The following is a 19,601-nucleotide window of genomic DNA, read 5'->3' as shown; positions in this document are numbered from 1 at the left end:
TGATTAACAAATGATGAAACATGTCCATTTAAAATGAGTTATGTTTGAATCAAAATCATTCCGGTTGCCCCCTATTTTAAATAAAGTGGACAAATGATAATCCATTAGAATGCTGGGCGATTTTAAAACGAAATCAATTTTGCACAAAATATAGGACACAAGGATAATGGATACAAATCCACAAGTCCCTCGTCGACATCGAGGCATTTTTCCAAAAGACTTGGAGATTGAATTCGGTTGCGTGTTTATTTCATAGAAGTCATGTTTCATTAAACATATAAGATTGCCTGCATCACTTATGCAAATGAAGAAGTTTGTTAAAAAGTTTCTCTATCTGCATACACATGAGTGTGTGTATATACGTTGAGTTAAGCGAGCACACACATTGCTGTTAGTACAACGTTATGAATGTGGTTTTATCAGTTGTGAAGAAGAGACAAGATATTTATAATAAATTATATGCTGTTGTATGCCGTTTGCATGTCATTTCACCCGAAAATTTATCTTTGAGTGTGCTATTTGTGTTTCGATTCATTTGGCGTTGTTGTCATCGTCGTCGTCGTGTTGGCTACCACTTTTTCCCTTGTTCGTTTAATAAATTTCTCAGACGGCAATGTGTTACGAACGGCATACACACACACACATACTTCACATATCTTGAATGCATCGCCACGTAATGCCAAAGTATAATTTTCGGTGTTTTTTGTTTTTCTTTTTGGCAATGAGGGTGTTGAATATGCGATTTGTCTCCGTAATAATTTTGAAATGCATTAAGCATTGTTTGCGTGCGTATGAATCCCATATCATATGAGTCTCGGTAAAATGTCATATATGAATTACACATGCCGTTACCGCAAACCCAGTCTCGTGTGATTGAACCCTTTTCAAATGAACGTGTGTGTGTGCGTGTGTGTATAAGAATGCATGTCACCCAAGCGAGAAGAAATACGAAAAAAATACGGAAGAGCATATTTGCCCAGTGTCATATTACGGTCACTTTTAAAATCTGGAAAAGACAAAATCGTGTCTTTGCCGCAATTGTAGACGTTCTCAATAAATTTACATATGAAGAAATGTTGATGTTTATACACAAAAAGCAACCATTTATCTAATTTTGTGACTATAGTTTTGGAACAATATCATGGAACTATCGGTGGATTGCTGTGTAAGCATATGCTTTTTCAATCGTTAAAAGACAGCAACCGCATCTTTCTGTTATCACATCGTCTTCGTGCTGCAGCGTTTCAAGTGGTAAGTTTGACAATGCGGTTTTAAAAGACTTGCCCTTGAGATGATAAGACAATTTCTAGCAGACAATTGATTTTATACCCTTTTTTCACTCTCTCTCTCTCTCTCTCTCTCTCTCTCTCTCTCTCTCTCTCTTTCACTCACTTTCACTCTCAATAATTTTAAATCATTAAAGCAAATAATAGATTAGGAATGCCCCATCGAATTTTCAATGCGTACATCACCCGTCCACATTTTTGGCCAGACATGCATCGCGTTGAATCCAAATATATAAGCATTGATTCTCTTTCATTTTTCAAGCCGCTTGAACAAGAACAACGCATAATATGTTTTTTTATTTAATAAAATTCATTTCGAGACACCTTTAACCAAAATCGCTGAAGAGTTTTTGGTGTGAATTTTTGTAACAACAGCAAATATGCAAATGAATTCAGTTTTGAATTGAAAATGAAGGGATGAAAGGCGAACATTTTCATTGAATATTTTTCGTGATTTTGTGAATGGAAATTCACACCTTTTAACCAAATGTAACCGCTAAAATATAATTGTTGAGAAAAAGAGAGCGAAAGATCGAAAGAGTGGTAGAGAGCAAAGGAGAGAACAGTGAATGAGGGAAAAAAATGGTGATTGAATCGAAATTCGACGCCACTTGTTGTTTTCCACTTTTCACAAACACTTCAACGCGACTTATCGATCGTAATGAGATTCAGACGAAGCAACGGCAACGACACTTTGAACAATATATATTCGAATACAAGTTCCATCTCCCCCGAACACAATTTGAATGGCGATTATTGCGATAAACAACAAATTTTCTTTCAAATTGTTTGTGCCGGTACAAGGCCATGCATTGACAATTTTGACGTCATAACTTTTTCAAACATCATCAGTCGAAAGCGCGCACACCGATTTATCTGTATACTTGTGTTCTCTTAATCCGAATGCATCGAATAACGACGCAAAACTTATGAAAATAAATAACAAAGCATTTTCAACGTTCAATATTATTATAATAGAGTCGCGTGTGGTTATTCTTTTTTATTTTTTGTGCTTGGCAAAAAAGTTTTGGCGTTTTGCTGACTCTACATTTTCTAACATTGGTGTTACGCTTATTTTCCGATTATTTGAACATTTTCATTTTATTTTTGCATTTGACCTTTTATCATTCCGATCAAATCAGTTTTGCCTATAATACGGTAATCAACCGATATGGGTGACCCAGAGACGTCTTCATTCGAGAACTAGAAAATTTCGCCGTACAATGAATGTCATTGAAAATAATAATTCAAGCTAAATACTTTGGCATGGCAAACTTTTTCATTCAATCAATAGCGACCTTTTTTCGGCAAAAATGATATAATCGTTTGATTCCGCCAGAAAAACTTACATGATACGTTTCGAAAGTGGGACCATAGCCAAAATTTTTTTACTTCGAAGCATGTGTTTTTTGCATTTTGGCATTTAACTTAAACTATGACTTGTGGCGATTTGAAATATAAAAACTTTTCTATTTACAATAATCAACAAGTTGTCGCTTGCATTTAGCTGCAATGCCATATAGTACAATTTATTCTCGAAAGCATTGATATGAGTGACAACTATCTATATTGACAGCGCTTTTGTCCTTCGGTTTCACTTTTCAAAAGCCAATATTCTACATTGTAATCTACACTTGAAATGATTTCTTTTCTTCTCGGCCTCTTTCCTTTTTCTGCTTCTTCAAAACTTATTTGCTAACTTAAATCGAATGTAGACAAACAAAGACAAACAAGCAAGTTGTTTGACGAAGAGTTCACCGTTGCCTTGTTTGAATTGCTGTCGTTCGAGACGTTCCGATGCGCGCGTCAGATCAGATGGATAGAGTGTGAGATATTGCGTGTGTGGGTGAGGGAGAGGAACAGTTTTGTAATGATGTGGCAAATACTTTGCGATACAAAAAATGCTACTTCCATTTATCTTGTAGAGCCTCATTTCCTTGGCGCTTTAAACACTTTAACATACTCGCATGCAATTCTACTTGATTTTTTTCTTCTTTGCCCTTCATTTTTTTTTTTTGTTCCTTACGTAATATTTGAATAAAGAAGAAAGAAAAAAGGAAGAATTGCGCATAAATGTCAAATGTCATTCGCTGATTACTTCGAAACCATTGAACGATGTCGTATTTTCATCTTACCTGCATCCCCATTCTACGCTGCATTCCATTTTTCATTCAACTTAAAACTGACGGAGAGAAATCTATGCGAGTTTTTTACATGCACATTTTATAACAATCTATGTATGCATGAAACGCTCGCATGCTCGCAACGCAATGCTATACGATATTTTCAAGTAATAATATGTGCAAATAAAATTACGAAGAAAATACTCTTAATACATTTAAGTTGCTCGAAAGAACACAGTGTATTGCTGAGAATCCATCTTCCTACACTCGAACAGACACACACTGCTTCGATTTATATGTAAGGCATACATTTCGTATAGATTTTATCTGCTTTAATTCCAATGACAGAGACACTACAAAAAAAGCAACGATTGTTACAAAGAAAATTTCTATGAAATTTATTTAAAAATGATTCTGCTTGCAATAAGGATGATAATCGACTCGCTTAACAATTTAGATATCAGAATTCGATACGATGTGATGAAAAAGAATGAAAAATCTTGCACTTAAGATTTGATGTGGCGTTTTTCCCATCTTTGAAATCAAAATTTCATTATTTAAAGCCACAATATTTGTATAAATTGAAATTGGGTTTTTTTTATTTTCGAATTGTTAATCCTCGTCAATTTTAGTGCGATTCTTCTCTAATATAAACGGTCTATTTTGAACGTATCACATAGTATGCATCGAAGGAAATGGTTTGAAATTCAAATAGGAGTATGTGTAAGTGTGGGAGAGAGAAAGAGAGAGAAATAAGAGAAGCACGGAAGTGCACACCGGAAAATTTAAAAGATATATGCTTTGCATCGAAATGCTCTTTATTTGACTTGAATGCTTTTGTGTACACATTGCGAAACCGGTGGCAAATAGACGAACACACACACACACACACATCTGATTCTGGTACCGCATGCTATTATGTGTCATTGAATGTGTTTGATAGAAAGAAAATATGCGTGCATATGCATTTCAACATTTTGTCTGTGCATATGATGACTGTGACAACTCATTCAGAGAATAAACGAGCAACACTGAGGCTGAGACAGTGAGACAGAGCCTGTGGCTGAGAATAAAGACGTAGCAAAAATAGAAAATGTAATATAATAATAATCGAATGAGAAAAAGGATTGGAATCACTAGTAAACGAACGAGGATTCTTAAGCACATATTCATTGAGCAAAAATGAGATTGACAGAGAGTGAGTAAGTGGAAAGAAAGAGTGGAACGAAATTAAGAAAAACCGAAAAATCATGAAAAATGAAAATAAATGTGCGGAAAATATGAGCATACATCGTCTGTGTGATGACATACACTCACTCACACACACATACCGATAAATAAATACAAATATTTTCATTTCCTTGCAAAAACATACGCGAAACGATGAAGCAATCTGACATATATATAATCAGGTGCACATCAACGCAATTATTTATGAGGAAACTTTAAAAATAACGATGCGGTGAATTGATAACTCGAGTCATATCTGTCTCCAACAGAATTCCTCTACCTACCTTCCTCCCTCTTCTGCTGTTGTTGAACATTTATATCAGTATACCATACAAAACTACAAAAACCAATTGCATTCAGACGGAGACTCTCGAAAACTTATTAAATTTTCCACTAAATAAATGAACAAATTTCTTCGGTCGTTCGTTTTTTTTTTCCCTATAAATTATTTCCCTTTCAATTGAGAATTGTGAATTTACAATTTCAATGACAGACAAGTGCAAGTTATATTCAACATACACACGGAGTCAAAACATAAATTATGTTATTTCATATATTCGATTCAATAAAATTCGAAATCAATCGATTCCATCGGACTTTGCAAATGATTATTATATTTTACATTCATTCAACGTCAATGCATATTTATTTGGTTCGATTGCACGTTATAACTATGCGATTAATTCACTAATCTTGTCTTGTTGACGGTGCATTTTCATCGGTATGTCTTGTAGATGAAAAATGTTGGGTACAACTGTAAACTGTATACTAAATAGTAACTTTTGTATTGAACTTGAATCAATGATAAGCGTATGTTTAGTTCGTTCATTTCATTAAATGAAAATCACATTTGCACAATGCACGTAAATCTATTTGTTAAAGCAACAGCCAACACCATCCAATATAAATAAAACAAGCAAATTCGTTGCAGAAGAGCACCAAGAAAATGATATACAACCCATCCCATTGTGAACGAGTTTATCAAACAAAATATACGCACGTCGACGCGGTAAAAGTAAGTATGTTGGTATGTAAACCACCGCTGTACAATACCGACAGCAGCAGCAGTAGCAATAGCTCCTCACAAAAAGTTTATCAATTAGACAAGTTTTGAATAAATAAATTGAAACAATGAAGATAATTTCTGGTATTACACATTGGATCGTCGCATCATTTAAAATACTTAAAGAAAAGCACGTATGCACTGTTTGTTCAATTTATAAAATTTTATTAACTTTGTAGTAAACTGCGTAGAAAATTGTTCGGTGGGAATATATACATTGGAAAAATAAATTTTCCCTAACACACTTTCTGCAGCAGAATACCTCACTCACTTGCGACACACGCCATTGATATGATGATGATGAAAAATATATATATATAAATAAGAGATTTAAATGCTGATTGAATTGGATTCGGCCAAGTGGAATGAAGGACAATCGAGTTCGGTCGATGACCGCCAGAAGATATATTTGATCAGCTCAAAGATTCAAATATCATTTTCATGTAAATATATCGGGGTCAATTGAAGAAAATTCATTCTTCACATATCCACAGAACAAACGATTTAACACAGTAAATCACATTCAACAGCCTTCATCGCATCCATTGTTGCCATTACATTAATCTTAATGTAAATAAAACATGTATTAAAATATTTACAAATTGTCTGTAAACGGTACCGTAAATTTATCACCTAATTTTCCAATTTGACATGTTCGCATGTATATTTTAAATAATTTGTAAATACACCTAAATTCACAAATAAATATTATATGTTTTGGATATTCTATTAGATATAACCGCATAGTTAAAGCACATGTGAAGCGTTTCAATTTCATTTCCCAATATGTGTGCACCGTTTTCAAGTAGAAACAAATCTTCTTCGCAAAGAAGGGCATTTAACATTGAAAAAATAAGTAAAATGATGACCGAAAGCAGAAATTATTCAAGAAATAAAAAAATCCCACTTCATATCGAGCTTATTATTCACATTTTTATGTGAGTGATTTAAACATTCAATAGAAATACTTTCTCTGAAAGGTTTCTGTCTTTCAATTGCTTTCTACCACGAATACAGAGTTATCAATTAACCCAAATAGCTTATTACAACAATGTTTCAGACATATTTGTGCGTGTGGTTCGTAGTGAATGCACAGTATATACAAAATAATAATAAGAAACGAAACGTTGACAATAAGATGTATTGTTTTGATCGTTCCATTGTCAAGTTCCAAAGGATTTTTTTTGGTAGCGACATTTTTAAGGCGAACAATAATAAAAATGGAAATCCATACACAACTCCGCGTCGTGTAAGTAGTAAGACAAATACTTACCTTTGTAGAGAAAAGAAAATCGTCGTCTTTTCTTATGAACACAGTGACAATGTCTTATGAGATGTGTGGGGACAAGGGTGGTGGAAATTCGAATTGTTCGCAAAAAGCAAACAAGAAAATATTTCCGGATGAAACATATCGTAGTACAAAGGATTGTTCTGGCTCTTTTCGGTCGTTGATTTTCAACATTAAAAAAAATCGAACATTAAAAAAGAAACACAAAAATGAACCACCGCACTAGCATTGAAAACATACACATTTCATCACATGTATAGCATTACATTCGCGCCCAACGAGGCCCATCGAGAAAAGGAGAAAAAAATGTCACCAAAAAAAGAAAGAAATGAAATAAATCGCCTTTGGCGTGCATTCAGAGTTATGTTACAGAATAGATCAAAATAAAGAATTGAAAAAAAACGAACATTTCTTCAATCATTTTCATACGAACAAAAAATGAATATCATATTCACTGACTACATATTATGATTGTTACCAACAAGAGCCACATACCAAATTATTATTATTTCAGAACACAGAGGCGAAAATAATATAAGTTACCAAATATCCAAATCTTCATGCACACACATACAATCAGCAAATTTCAATCGAAAACGAGGGATTTTTTTTCATGGAGAAAACACACACGAATGATATACCATTTTTCGGTGCAGGAGAGTGAGAGAAGAACGAATGAGTGAGAGAAAGAAGGAAATTCGCTTCGAGGAATTGAATGTGTACATGTCATAATGCTGTACACATATGATATGCAAATATAATGACACTTTTATGTCAAAAATGGGAACTTACGTACACGTTAAATCGATAAATGAAAATTTTTTGGGTCAAAATTGAATCATTTGACGCAATTTTTCATCTAATTATGTTGAATGGATGCTTTTACTGTTGATGTAGATTTTGGACTAATTTTCTTGTAGAATTCACCGATTCGAGTAACCACCTGCAAAGACCTTCAAAATTTTAAGGTCCAACCGCGGCTCATGTAAGAGATGTGTTTTATCAATTCATGTGTTAAAAATATCAAACGTTTTTTTTGCACATTAATTTACACAATATCGAAATATGTTTCCATTATTCGTCGGTTACATTAATCGATAGGATGTTTGTCATGTTTCTAAGGATGTCTTCAACACTACTTGAGATATTCTGAAAATAAACCGATTTTGTTCTTTCTTCTGAAAATGCTGAGTGTTCTTTTCATCTAACAATACATATTCTTTCTCTCTCTCTCTCAATCTGTCGTTGACTTTCTATTATGAATTCGCCTATTCATACACGGTGGAACGCATGCAACGACCAAAAAACTTATACGCAATCACATTTCGCTCAAAAGAAATCTCATCCATATTCACATTTTGCGAGACAATGATTTCAGTGAAAAATGGATGAAATTTGAGTATGAGAATGGAGACCCACAGCAACAGAAAAAGTGGCGACATCGTATATTGAAATATACATTTTCGTCAATGGCTTTCATTCAATTCCATTCTATTATTGTCATTGTGATGAATTTCATATATGCAATTTTGTCGAGAGATGAATGTAAATGTGTGTGTGTGTGTGCGCGCATCTTGCAAACGCAATGTGACCGAAAAACGGCGGAAAAGTCATTTAATCCACTTGTTCATGCCTTCAAAATTGTTGTCATTCATTCAGTTGTGTGAGTCATTGTCGATGGAAAAAACAATCATATCAAACATTATTTTTTCGTTAGTATGTGCTCATACCACCAATTAAAGGTACGCAAGATGGATAGAGAGAGTCGCGGTTGTATGCTAAAATAATTTCGATGATGAAATACAATTTATAGACAAGTGAATTCATTTTGGGTCATGTGACAACCACACAATTTTAATCATTCGGGATAATGCACACGGTTATTCAAAGTGCTCGTGCAATTTTCTATGTTTTTCATTTGCTGCCGATGCATTAATGTCGGTTCGGTCACATGCACACCGGCAACACACGATATACGACAGTGTTAGTGCATTAACGTTTATTTGGTATGCAATACGATTTGAATTGCGAAACTCTTGTGAAGAGATTCACCGAAAACAAAACCACAACGAACGAAAAAAAAACACATACACACAAAATTATTCGACTCACATTTGGTACGTATATTCCATAAATTCGGGTATTCATATATTCAGCCACTTGAATTGTTCACTGCAATTGAGAATGGGATGTCGTTATTATTGCATATGCATGTCAATTAGTTCCACATTGTCATAAATCGATGATGCAACTAAATGATGCAGATCTCTGCACCGAAACAGACAAACTCACACTTTTTTTTTATTTGTTTGAAAGAACAACATTTATTTTGGTTCGAACATCAAAGAATTGCTGGCAATTTTTTGATCTAATTAGCATTAAATGGTTTGGGACTGGGACATGCGCTCATTTCAGGATGAAATTCTTTGGTGAAAAATAAGCGAATTCTTCAATCAGTTTTTGTGCGGAAAAATTCCATGCATATTTTTTGCATTAATTTTTTCTTCTCTCTAATTTCTTCACAGACTATGTTTGACGCGATGGCTCCATGGGAATGACGCAAGTTTGGCCAAAGACTAATAGCTTTGAAAAGAAAAAAAATTGAAAATGTCCATGAGTTGTATAGCGAAATATAAAAGAGCGCACGCTTGTGTGTGTATGAGAGAGAAATGTTAAAACGAACATTTAAACGATAATTGAAAACATTCCAGTCATCGAAAATATGCTCATTTTGATTCATTTACAATGTGGACGGAGTTTGATAACAATTGATGAAAATATCTTGACATTTTTTCTTTTTGTTTTGTGCAGACTGCAAAGATTGATTTTTCCATTCTTAGCATCGAACGAAGGAGAAAAAGCAATCTTTAGTATCAATATGCGTTCGATCGTTTGGGTTGTTCGCTAATTACATGTTGTGCACTTTGAACAAAGGGACGCAAAATGTTTCGAGAAGAAGAAGAAGCAAAAAAGAATCGAATCTCCCCTTGAGCAATGGAATCGAGAAAGAAATGAAAATAAAAAACAAATGAAAGAAATGAACGATGGAAAGAGACAAAGTGAATGCATCAAAGTACTAAATGGCAATGTCGAACATAACGCTATTATAATATTCCCGAAAAAAAAGAGGTACGGAAAAACATATACAAGAAGTACGAAGGACAAACAAGAATGAAACGAGAATAAAGAATAAAAATCAACGGAACACAATCGAGCGCAAGAAAAAACCGGAGAGGAATTACTTTGAGACAAGTATATGATATATTAAAGCTGATTTTTCTTGTTCAAATGTGACTATTTCTTTTCATATTTTATACATTCGTTTATTTTGGACAGTGGAGCGCGCACATATTGACGCATTCCGCTATTTCTTAGGCCATTTGAATAGGCTGAATGTGTGCACGATGCCCTTTTTACATTTTGCGGTACCAATTTTCTTGAAGATTCTGATGTGGCCGATGTAAGTTGCTTTTGTTCTTTCGAGTACGCACATAAGTAACATAAAAGAATCATTTCCATTTTCCATAACTTTTAGGGCATTTTTTTTTCTTCTTTATCATCTTCATGGCCGCTGTTCGCTGTCGCAGTTCTTTTCTTTGGCATGCTATACAGAAGCCTGACATTGGCACTGCTGTATTGTTACTCGGTCTTTTTGTCACACATTCGCGTCTGGTGACCGTGGTTTGTTGCCGCTGAATATTGTTTTCGCTGTATGAAAAACAGCGACAGCCAAAAAGAAAAATCATAAACAAATAAAAAAAAAACATACAGAGCAAAAACACCGTTAAAATGCCTGTACCTATTTGATAAAAATGATGTAATCAGATGGGAAGCAGAAATCGAGAGAGAAAAAAATGTATGAGTACAACGAATTGATAGATAATATGACGTGCACTGTTAAGATGTTGAAAAATATTATTATTCAGGAAACCGCAACGGACCCAAACTCCAAAAGGAAATGTATGGAAAATGAAAGGTGAACATTAAAACGATCACAAGCATCGAAAAAGAAATCGTTTACACTGCATCGATATGTTTATAATGGAGTATCAGCGCAAAATGAGTTGAGAAAAAAATCAATGACAAACATCTCGTTCAACGCGTACCATGGAAAGTACCACAGAATATTTTTCCCAAACTTTAAAGACACCGGAATGAAAGCGATGCCACTTTTTTCGCATTGGATTTTCTTCACACGAAAAGTGATCGAAACCGTTTTTTTTTTTTTTGGATGTGAATAGCATCCGTATTGAATGAAACGGACAGAAATGCATTCAATTCAATTCCAAAATTATGGTCTTTAGTTCCGTTCAAGTCGCGCGGTCATCACACGTTCATTCATGAATTTTACTGGTGGGAAAAATCGTTGATGGGGTCATCTGTGTTTCGCGCCACTTTTTTTCTTCTTCTCTTGAATGAATTTTTGTATGTGTGTTATGGAAACGATACAAGAAAGATCGACGATCGATTTAAATTGGAAGTAACCATAGAAAAAAAGGTATTATATATCAATTTAATGTGACTAACCGAAGAAAAGTGCTCTTTTTTTTATTCCTTTTGAGAGATTGAGAAAAACGAACAATCTTGCATTTCTTTATTGAGCTTTGTTCACAAACAATGCATCGTTTATTGCCTATAAGAAATCACTCGGCCACATCATTAGTTTGATTTTGTGCACCCATGTGTGTGTGGATTTTTTTCATGTTCTTATTCTCTCTTTTCGATGCGTTGCATCTTTGATTCTTTCTCACTCTTTATTTAGCCGCTTGCTTCTTATTCAGCATCCATTTGTTGTAATTATTCGATATGCATTTTTCAATGCATCAAAAAAAAATGTGGCGTACAAAACGCCAGAGAGAGAGAGAGAGGGAGATTGATAATATAAAAACCAATTTCAAGGCTATGGTTTGAGTGTTTTGTTCTCATTGACATCGTTTTCACATGCAATTTAATGCATGACATATTACATACACACCGTACATTTGTTTAGTACACCTTATATTTGGTAAATAATTGCAAGTGCCTATAATTATGGCTACTGTAAGATCGATCTAATCGACGATTAAAACTATAAAAATTGCTTATTATTTATCTGATTAGTTCTGAGAATCCTACCGATGTATAACTATGTGAAGCAAATGACTATGTCTCTCGGTATTTTTGGATTTTAGTCATGTGAATAACGCTATGAGCACATTCGATGCAATCATCAAGAATATTCGAAGCAGGTTTTTCATTCGATTGTAGAAAAAAAGAACACCGATTTATTGAGCAGCCGTAGTAACAAACATTTCTACCAAACTTACTGCAAAACCTGACTGACTGAAACCGCTATTTAAGCGCATTAAATGTGCTCCAGAAAATGAAAAGTAAATTTTATTGAATTTCAACTGATAAGAATCGATGGCGCGCATTTGAAAGTCACGTCTGATTTATTTCTTTTTCTTTCATTTTATTCTTGTTTCAATACAGTTTTTGTTCCTGTATCATTGTTACAGTTTTCTTTTTGTTTTATATAACCAGAGTCTTTGGTTGATTTTTAGTTGATTTTCGATATCAGCAAGATTTGTGATGCCCACACATACTTACTCACTCTCGAATCAAATGAAAGATAAATGTTGCTGATTCATGCTCATTATAGATATAGCCGAGAACTATGCCGGTTGCGTCAAATAATGTGCACATCTCAATTGAATGAATCATTTGATGAGTTTATTTATCGATATATTGGATGATGGGACCTCCAATGCTTGAGCATTTTAATGGGCAATCTTCAGTTTTTGAGCATTGTAGAACCGAAGAAACAAAAAAAAAAATCAAAGATGACTTTGAATAATATTAGAATATATTGTAATGATAATGATGTGTGCGTTGACATGAATATATTGTAAATTTTTTTTATTCTTTCTCGACTCGTTTGTTTCTTGCATTTTCATTAGAAAATTGTGGTGGCACTGGCGAGAGTGTGTACAGTTATTACGATATGTGGCTCAAGTTATTTGTAGCGATGCAAAAAGAGAAGAAAAATTTGCATGATTCTTAGAATATTGTATCGAGCATTTCGTGCCGAATCTCGGCTTATTTGTACAGGAATTAACGATAGACATACATGATGCGCATTCATTCGTTCGATCGGCAATTGAGAGTGTGGTATGCTGAAACCAAGTTAGTAGCTACTGGAATGGAGAAGATGATGATGAAGAAGGAGACACACAGAGAGAGAAACGACTGAAGAAAGTCATCGAATTCTGAATTGAATAATATTACATTTATGAAATCCCGGCAAGTCGAAACGTTTTATTGATTTGATTATAGATTAGTGGAGTAAATAAACAACTCGCTCTCTTTCACACATTATAGTCGTATTGGAATGTGTGTTTAACGGGCAAATCGAATCTTACAATTTGAATTATCCAAATGCTGTGCCAAAACAGAGAGATATGCTACACACTCAACAAAACAATGCGCCAAACAAAACATAATATTAACATGTTTGTTTTTGTTGATATACTTACGCTCCTTTTTTTCCACCTGATTTAATGTGAATTATTATTTATGCATACTTTATTCTTTTATGCAATGAATCCATGAATCGATTTTAATAATATTTGGCTTTTTCTCTCTTGCGCTCAGCGATTGAATTTACAATATCATCAAATATATAGTTTGTGTTTGGAATATAATATTTTCCAATTCGTCGTACAAACCCACATATTCGCATTCTCTGTAACCTAGCTGCCTGTTGTGGCTGCTGGTGCTACTGCTTCTGCTGTATTTTAAAATATGTTCTCAATAACAATCATAATTGCTTGGAATCGTATTGTTCATGAAGATTTCTATGTGTATATACTTGATTTACAAATACCCAATCTAATTTTATACATTCGAAATGTTCAAGTTGTTTTTGTTGGCAAGCGACCGCTAAAGATATTCATCGAGATTTCAAGTACTCAAACAATGGTTTTACAGATTTCGTTTGATGACGCAACGAAGAGCAAAAGTGACTTAGAAATGTTCTTGATTCAAAATAATCCATCTACCGTCTCATCGATTACCAATTTCCAAATTGGTTAATTTTAGTCGGAGAGGATGAAAACGATTTTTTTTCTCTACCCTTTATTCGATAGAAACAGAATATGAAATTGTTTTGTAAATCTATTGCTTAGTTATTTTTTGCATATAAAACGTACAAATAAGGTGTCAAAATAGAAAATTGCTTAAAAGAATTTGGATTTTCTCAGGGATTTTTCATTGAACCTTATCAATTACAAGACACTTCTTTGGCCAAACAACGGACCCCACCCTATCCTATCTCTCTCTCTCTCTCTCTCTCTCTCTCTCTCTCTCTCTCTTTACTTTTCGTCAAATAAACATAAACAAAATGTAATTTCCTTTAAATATTTTGTGTCGTTTGATATTGACTACTTTTCGTGTAACAAATCAATTTAGAAATATATTTCATAAATGAATCGTATGCCATATTCGTGATATGTTGAATTGAATAATCTAGATTGGTTTGCATGTTCGACTAAAACAAAAAGACGGTCAATCAATGGAAATTGACAATTTGCATTTATCAGCTTGTAAAAATATGGAATAAAATTCATGTACATTGATCTGGTTGAGTGGTGGGGGGCTCTTATTTTTTATTGTCGCCTTCATTTGAATACACTTATTTCTAAAATGTGATGAAAAGTATGTCTTTTCGCGTGTAGTTTCTTATCAGACGAAAAATAATCTAAATCACCAAGTCATAAATGTGTATGGAGACGCACAAAAGAAGTCTTTTCTTCGCTTATTGATATACAATTTTGAGAATTTATAGAAAAAATGTGCGTGTGGAGAGGACACCTTTACTTTTTTTTTTTTTTGAGGGGAGCAAACATAAAAATGAGCCGCATTATTCAATTCAATCAAACCGATTTCGATGAAAACAAACGCCAATAGACAAGTAATGTACAGCCATAAATAAAAGTGATTTGATTCTTTTTATTTGTGGATTTAAATGAGAATACAATAAGACAAAACCGTTTACCGGTTTGATTGAATGCGAATAGAATTTGACATACATGCGCATGCATTCAATATATGTAAACACAAGCATTAAAACCAATAAAATGTCAAATAAACAAATAGAAATGAAAGAAAAATCAGCTTGAATTCGACAAAGAAAAAATGAATAAGACAACAACCAAAGATTTCCATCATAAATAATAGGCAAATAGTCTTGAAAAAAAGTACATTTTGAAATAGGAAAAAAATGAACATTTAATAGAAAAGACGCTATGTGACAAAAATAAAACCCATTCTGACATGAAAAAAAAAACCAACGTGATTTCGATGAACATGAAGAACAACAACCATATCGACATGTGCAAACGTTATGCACTTTTGACGAAGAAACAAATAATTCGTACAATTTTATTGAATGGGTGAAATGTTAATGTTCGGTTAAGTCATATATAATGGCAGTGAATTTCTTCGGTTGTTGAATTCGAAATGCACGCAAAAGCCTAGCATATAATATAATGAATTGTGATTATTTCGATACGTATATGGTCATTGATTGATTTGATATTGTTAGTTTTTTTTTTATTGAATTATTGTATCCAAAATCAAATACTTGAGCAAAGGCAGGGGTTGTAATGAAAATGTGTGCCGCGTATCCAATCGATGCGAATTCATAACGACAAACTTTAACAAGTTAATCAAGTTTCAGCAAAACGCACACTCTGTACGATTATAATTTTGTGAGGGTATGAATTGGTTTTCTAACCGACTGAACATATATTGACTTCGACCGATTTAACAAACGACGATTACACCAACTGATATCGCATTTTGAGCGCAAGTAGTTTAGTTTTCATCATGCAAATATGTAAATTACATTCCATATACACGTGAATATTTGCTTTTTTGAATTGTGTGTGTTTTTTTTTCTCTGGTTTCGCTGTATTCATATTGTCAATATTTTGCATGCCATGAATTTCGAGTCCACGAATTGTGAACTTTTCGTGCTATGATCGATATTATTAGATATGTACACACATTATGTGCTTCTATCTCTTTCTATCGACCGATTTTGCCAAACGACCTGCCGATGCAGTTTTCTTTTTTTGCTCACTCATTGTGGCATTCAGGTAAAATAACAGACATTTTCTGCGCTTAAATTTAATCGAATTGAACTTACTGTCGAAATGGTAGATTGTAGCAAAACCATTGAAGAAATGAAAAATGTACAAACGGTAAAATGATAATCGAATCACTTTTGGATTACATTTCGGAGCTAATTCATGTGCAAAATACTATCAGATGCACACAAACCAAAAGACAAAAACTCGCTCAATTCAATGCGAATAAAAAGAACTTGCACATGCATAACATAGAGCTAACGAACAAAAAAAGAAAGAAAACACGAAGAGAATTGGCATCAGCGGGAAAAATCTAATGTGCACATATTATCAGATACAGTGTAAAACCGAAAAATGCTATTACACGAAGAAAAGGGCGCTTACTCTCTCTAACTCTGTTGCGCTCCTTCGTGGTGTTATACCATCAAGAGTCATAAAGCATGAGATAAAGATTGTAAAATGCAAAATAAAAATGGTTCGTTCGAGCTGCTTTTCGATGCAAATTCGTGTGCTGAAAAACAACAACAACAAGATCGCTAAATTAAACATACAATTTCATGCGAGCCACCTGTACACACACATACACATGCATACATCGAAAATGCCGTGAAATGTGTATCACTTGCAAAACCGTTTGGTATTTGCGCGAAAAACGAGCGCTACCAAGCTCCGTTTCTCCATTTGTTGAGTGTGCATACCTTGTGTGTCCCTCAAAACGTGAAGATGTTGGGAATATAATTTTCTGCAAAGTACACATCAAAAATGAGATTAAATACATATCGTAAAGTGGTATGAAAATATTAATGCAAAATGTATTTTACATATTATTCGTATAAACTGTTGCTCGATTTTTCGCGGGCGCTCAGTGTTTCTTCTTCTCTCTCTATCTCTCTCTACTGGCTACTTTTCTCTATCTCTTAGTGTCTTACGCTATTTTTCTTTCTCCCGTTCTGTCTTTACTTTTTTTACATTTCTTGCCCATACAACGACGGTTGGTTTATATTCTGTTGAAATGTTGAAAGAATGAACGGCTGTTGCTGCTGCACTTGCAAAATATATTTGCATGTGGTGCGATATGCGGTTTGGCTTGTCTTTTAAACATATCGTTTTATTTCTTATAAAGTGAATGTAATCTCTCTTTCTCTCTCTCTCTCTCTCTCTCTCTCTCTCTCTGCTTCTCTATCTTTATATGTGCATGTATATGTGTCGTATGCTTCTTTGAACCGCAACAGTTCGTTCCGTACGACTTGAGCTATTACCCGAAAATTATTCACACTCTGTTCACAGTTCGCATGTAACCAAACCGAATTGAGACATGAATCAATGCATCGTTGCTGCGATTTAAACCAAACTGAAGAAGAAAAAATAACACACATCGCCCATTTGAACATGATCGCACACAAAATAAAGAATGGATATATTGCAATGAAATGGTACGATGAAAAGAGAGGGAGACAAAACGACCAAAGAAAGAACGAAAGAAGAAAGCAATGCGAGTGATGTGAATGGGTTAGTAATAATGTGATGTTAAAAGGTGTTCTGGCATCACATAAGTCTGATGAGAACAGAGATATGGAAATGAGTTTTAATAGCTTGAAAAACGAACATTCACCACCGTACTTTACATTTGCACAAGCAAAATGGAAGAGAGAGAATCACTTCTAAATGAAATGTGCAGTGTGTGTATGTTTTGCTAGTTACAAATTCAATAAAATATCCACTCCTTTGATGATAGTGTTTGTTGGATTGCATAGAAGCATACTTTCTATCTAGATATGTATCTCATCATTCCATTTGGCACTTGCACTGAATATGTGGCCATATGACTCTTATTCAAGGAGTCCTCTTGTAAACTACTATTTAAAACGAATGCGAACGAGAGAGCGAGAGGCAGAGAAATAGAAAGAGAAAAGGCGTAATCCCAAACACTTTCAAATGAAATAACATTTTCCAAGGCACGTGCAATTCTTGAATAAACTGCGGAATTTTTTTTCAACTGATTTAGACATATGTATCGGACTTAAATTTGAAATAGAAACTGAAGTGAAATCACATTCAAAGAAAATTTGAAACTTTATCAAAAGAAATAGCGCCATAAAAAAGAAAATCACTTTTGAATTACAAACTAAAAATTATTTTCAAAACCAATAATCATTTTTTTTATTTGAACGAATGTGGAAATCCGACAACTATTAGAGAGTACAAATTAAATATGTTCATCTATTTTCAATTATTTTCCTATTTTAATCTATATAAAATCAGAAAAGGTGCTCCTTCCGAGTTATGACATATTTTATCAATAAATCAATTAATTGACAATGTGAACAATCGGATGAGTACACCACAATAACCGATATTAATTCAAAATGCTATTTTCGTTTAAATAAAAAAAACACTGCCATGAATTATTGAGATGGTTCTAAATTGTTGGCAAACAAAATTCGGGGTGTTTTATTAAAATTTATTTGGCGTTTATGGTTGAAACGCGTGCACTTTGCCCGATTAAAAAACGATAATAAAATTAAAGTGATAAATGAACCCATTCTCCGAATGATCTAATATTGTCACTTTGTGTGCGTGCATGCGCGCTTCAGGGCACAAATGCTTTTCGAGAGACGAGTTATTCTTTTTGGCAATCACGAACGCTCAACGAAATTGTGCCTTGCAGTGTTTTTTTTATTTCATTCCTCTTCTCTCCAATCGAAACCAAGTCAATTATGATCAATAGACAATCAATATAATTGATTCAGATTAAACGGCAACCAGTAAAAAAGAAACGAACGAAATTGTCAATTTATAATCAATCGATTAACGCTAAAAGTGGGTAATGTGAGACGATGGCATTTAAAAAGGGAAAACTCGTCTGCACTGCACACAGTTCGTCCGGGAAATAAGTGTGGCGAGGTGTTGTTGTCGCATTCATTGTTAACATACAGCACCCACTGTCAATTTTGTTTGCATACACACACATTTTAGCATGAAATAGAATGGACGAGCAAGAAAAACAAATGAATAAACAAATATTCGTACATACAATTTTTTTTTCGCTTCAGCAAGACACTTTTGACTGGTACAGATTGGAACGAGGAAATAAATGTTCGCAAAATATTTTTGTGTGATTTTTTTTCTTTCGGTAAAGCGGAAGAAAATGCAATAGAAGAAGACTACGACGACGATGACGTAGGGAATAAGAAAAAAAAAGCAGTATTCAAACAAATTCGGAGAATCATACATGACACAACCAAAGCTACGATGTGCTCCATATGAAAGTGTACACACATAAAATGCACATTTAATGTTTTTTTTTTTTGCTGTGAAACGAGCGAGTCGTTAAAGCACTCATTTTTCAGTGGCAACCACAACGAAGCAAGCTACCCTTCGCTTTTGCTTTTTCAATAGATTTACAACATTCCCTTTTATCCGACTCGTTGTGCATGTGATTTTCTTCGAGGTTTTTTTTTTCGTTCTTCATTTTTGGTG

This window comes from Contarinia nasturtii, unplaced genomic scaffold (genome assembly GCF_009176525.2).
Source record: "Contarinia nasturtii isolate CC-2019 unplaced genomic scaffold, AAFC_CNas_1.1 Cnas_scaffold_630, whole genome shotgun sequence".
NCBI classification, from domain to species: domain Eukaryota; kingdom Metazoa; phylum Arthropoda; class Insecta; order Diptera; family Cecidomyiidae; genus Contarinia; species Contarinia nasturtii.
Note: the sequence above shows the minus strand (reverse complement) of the source record.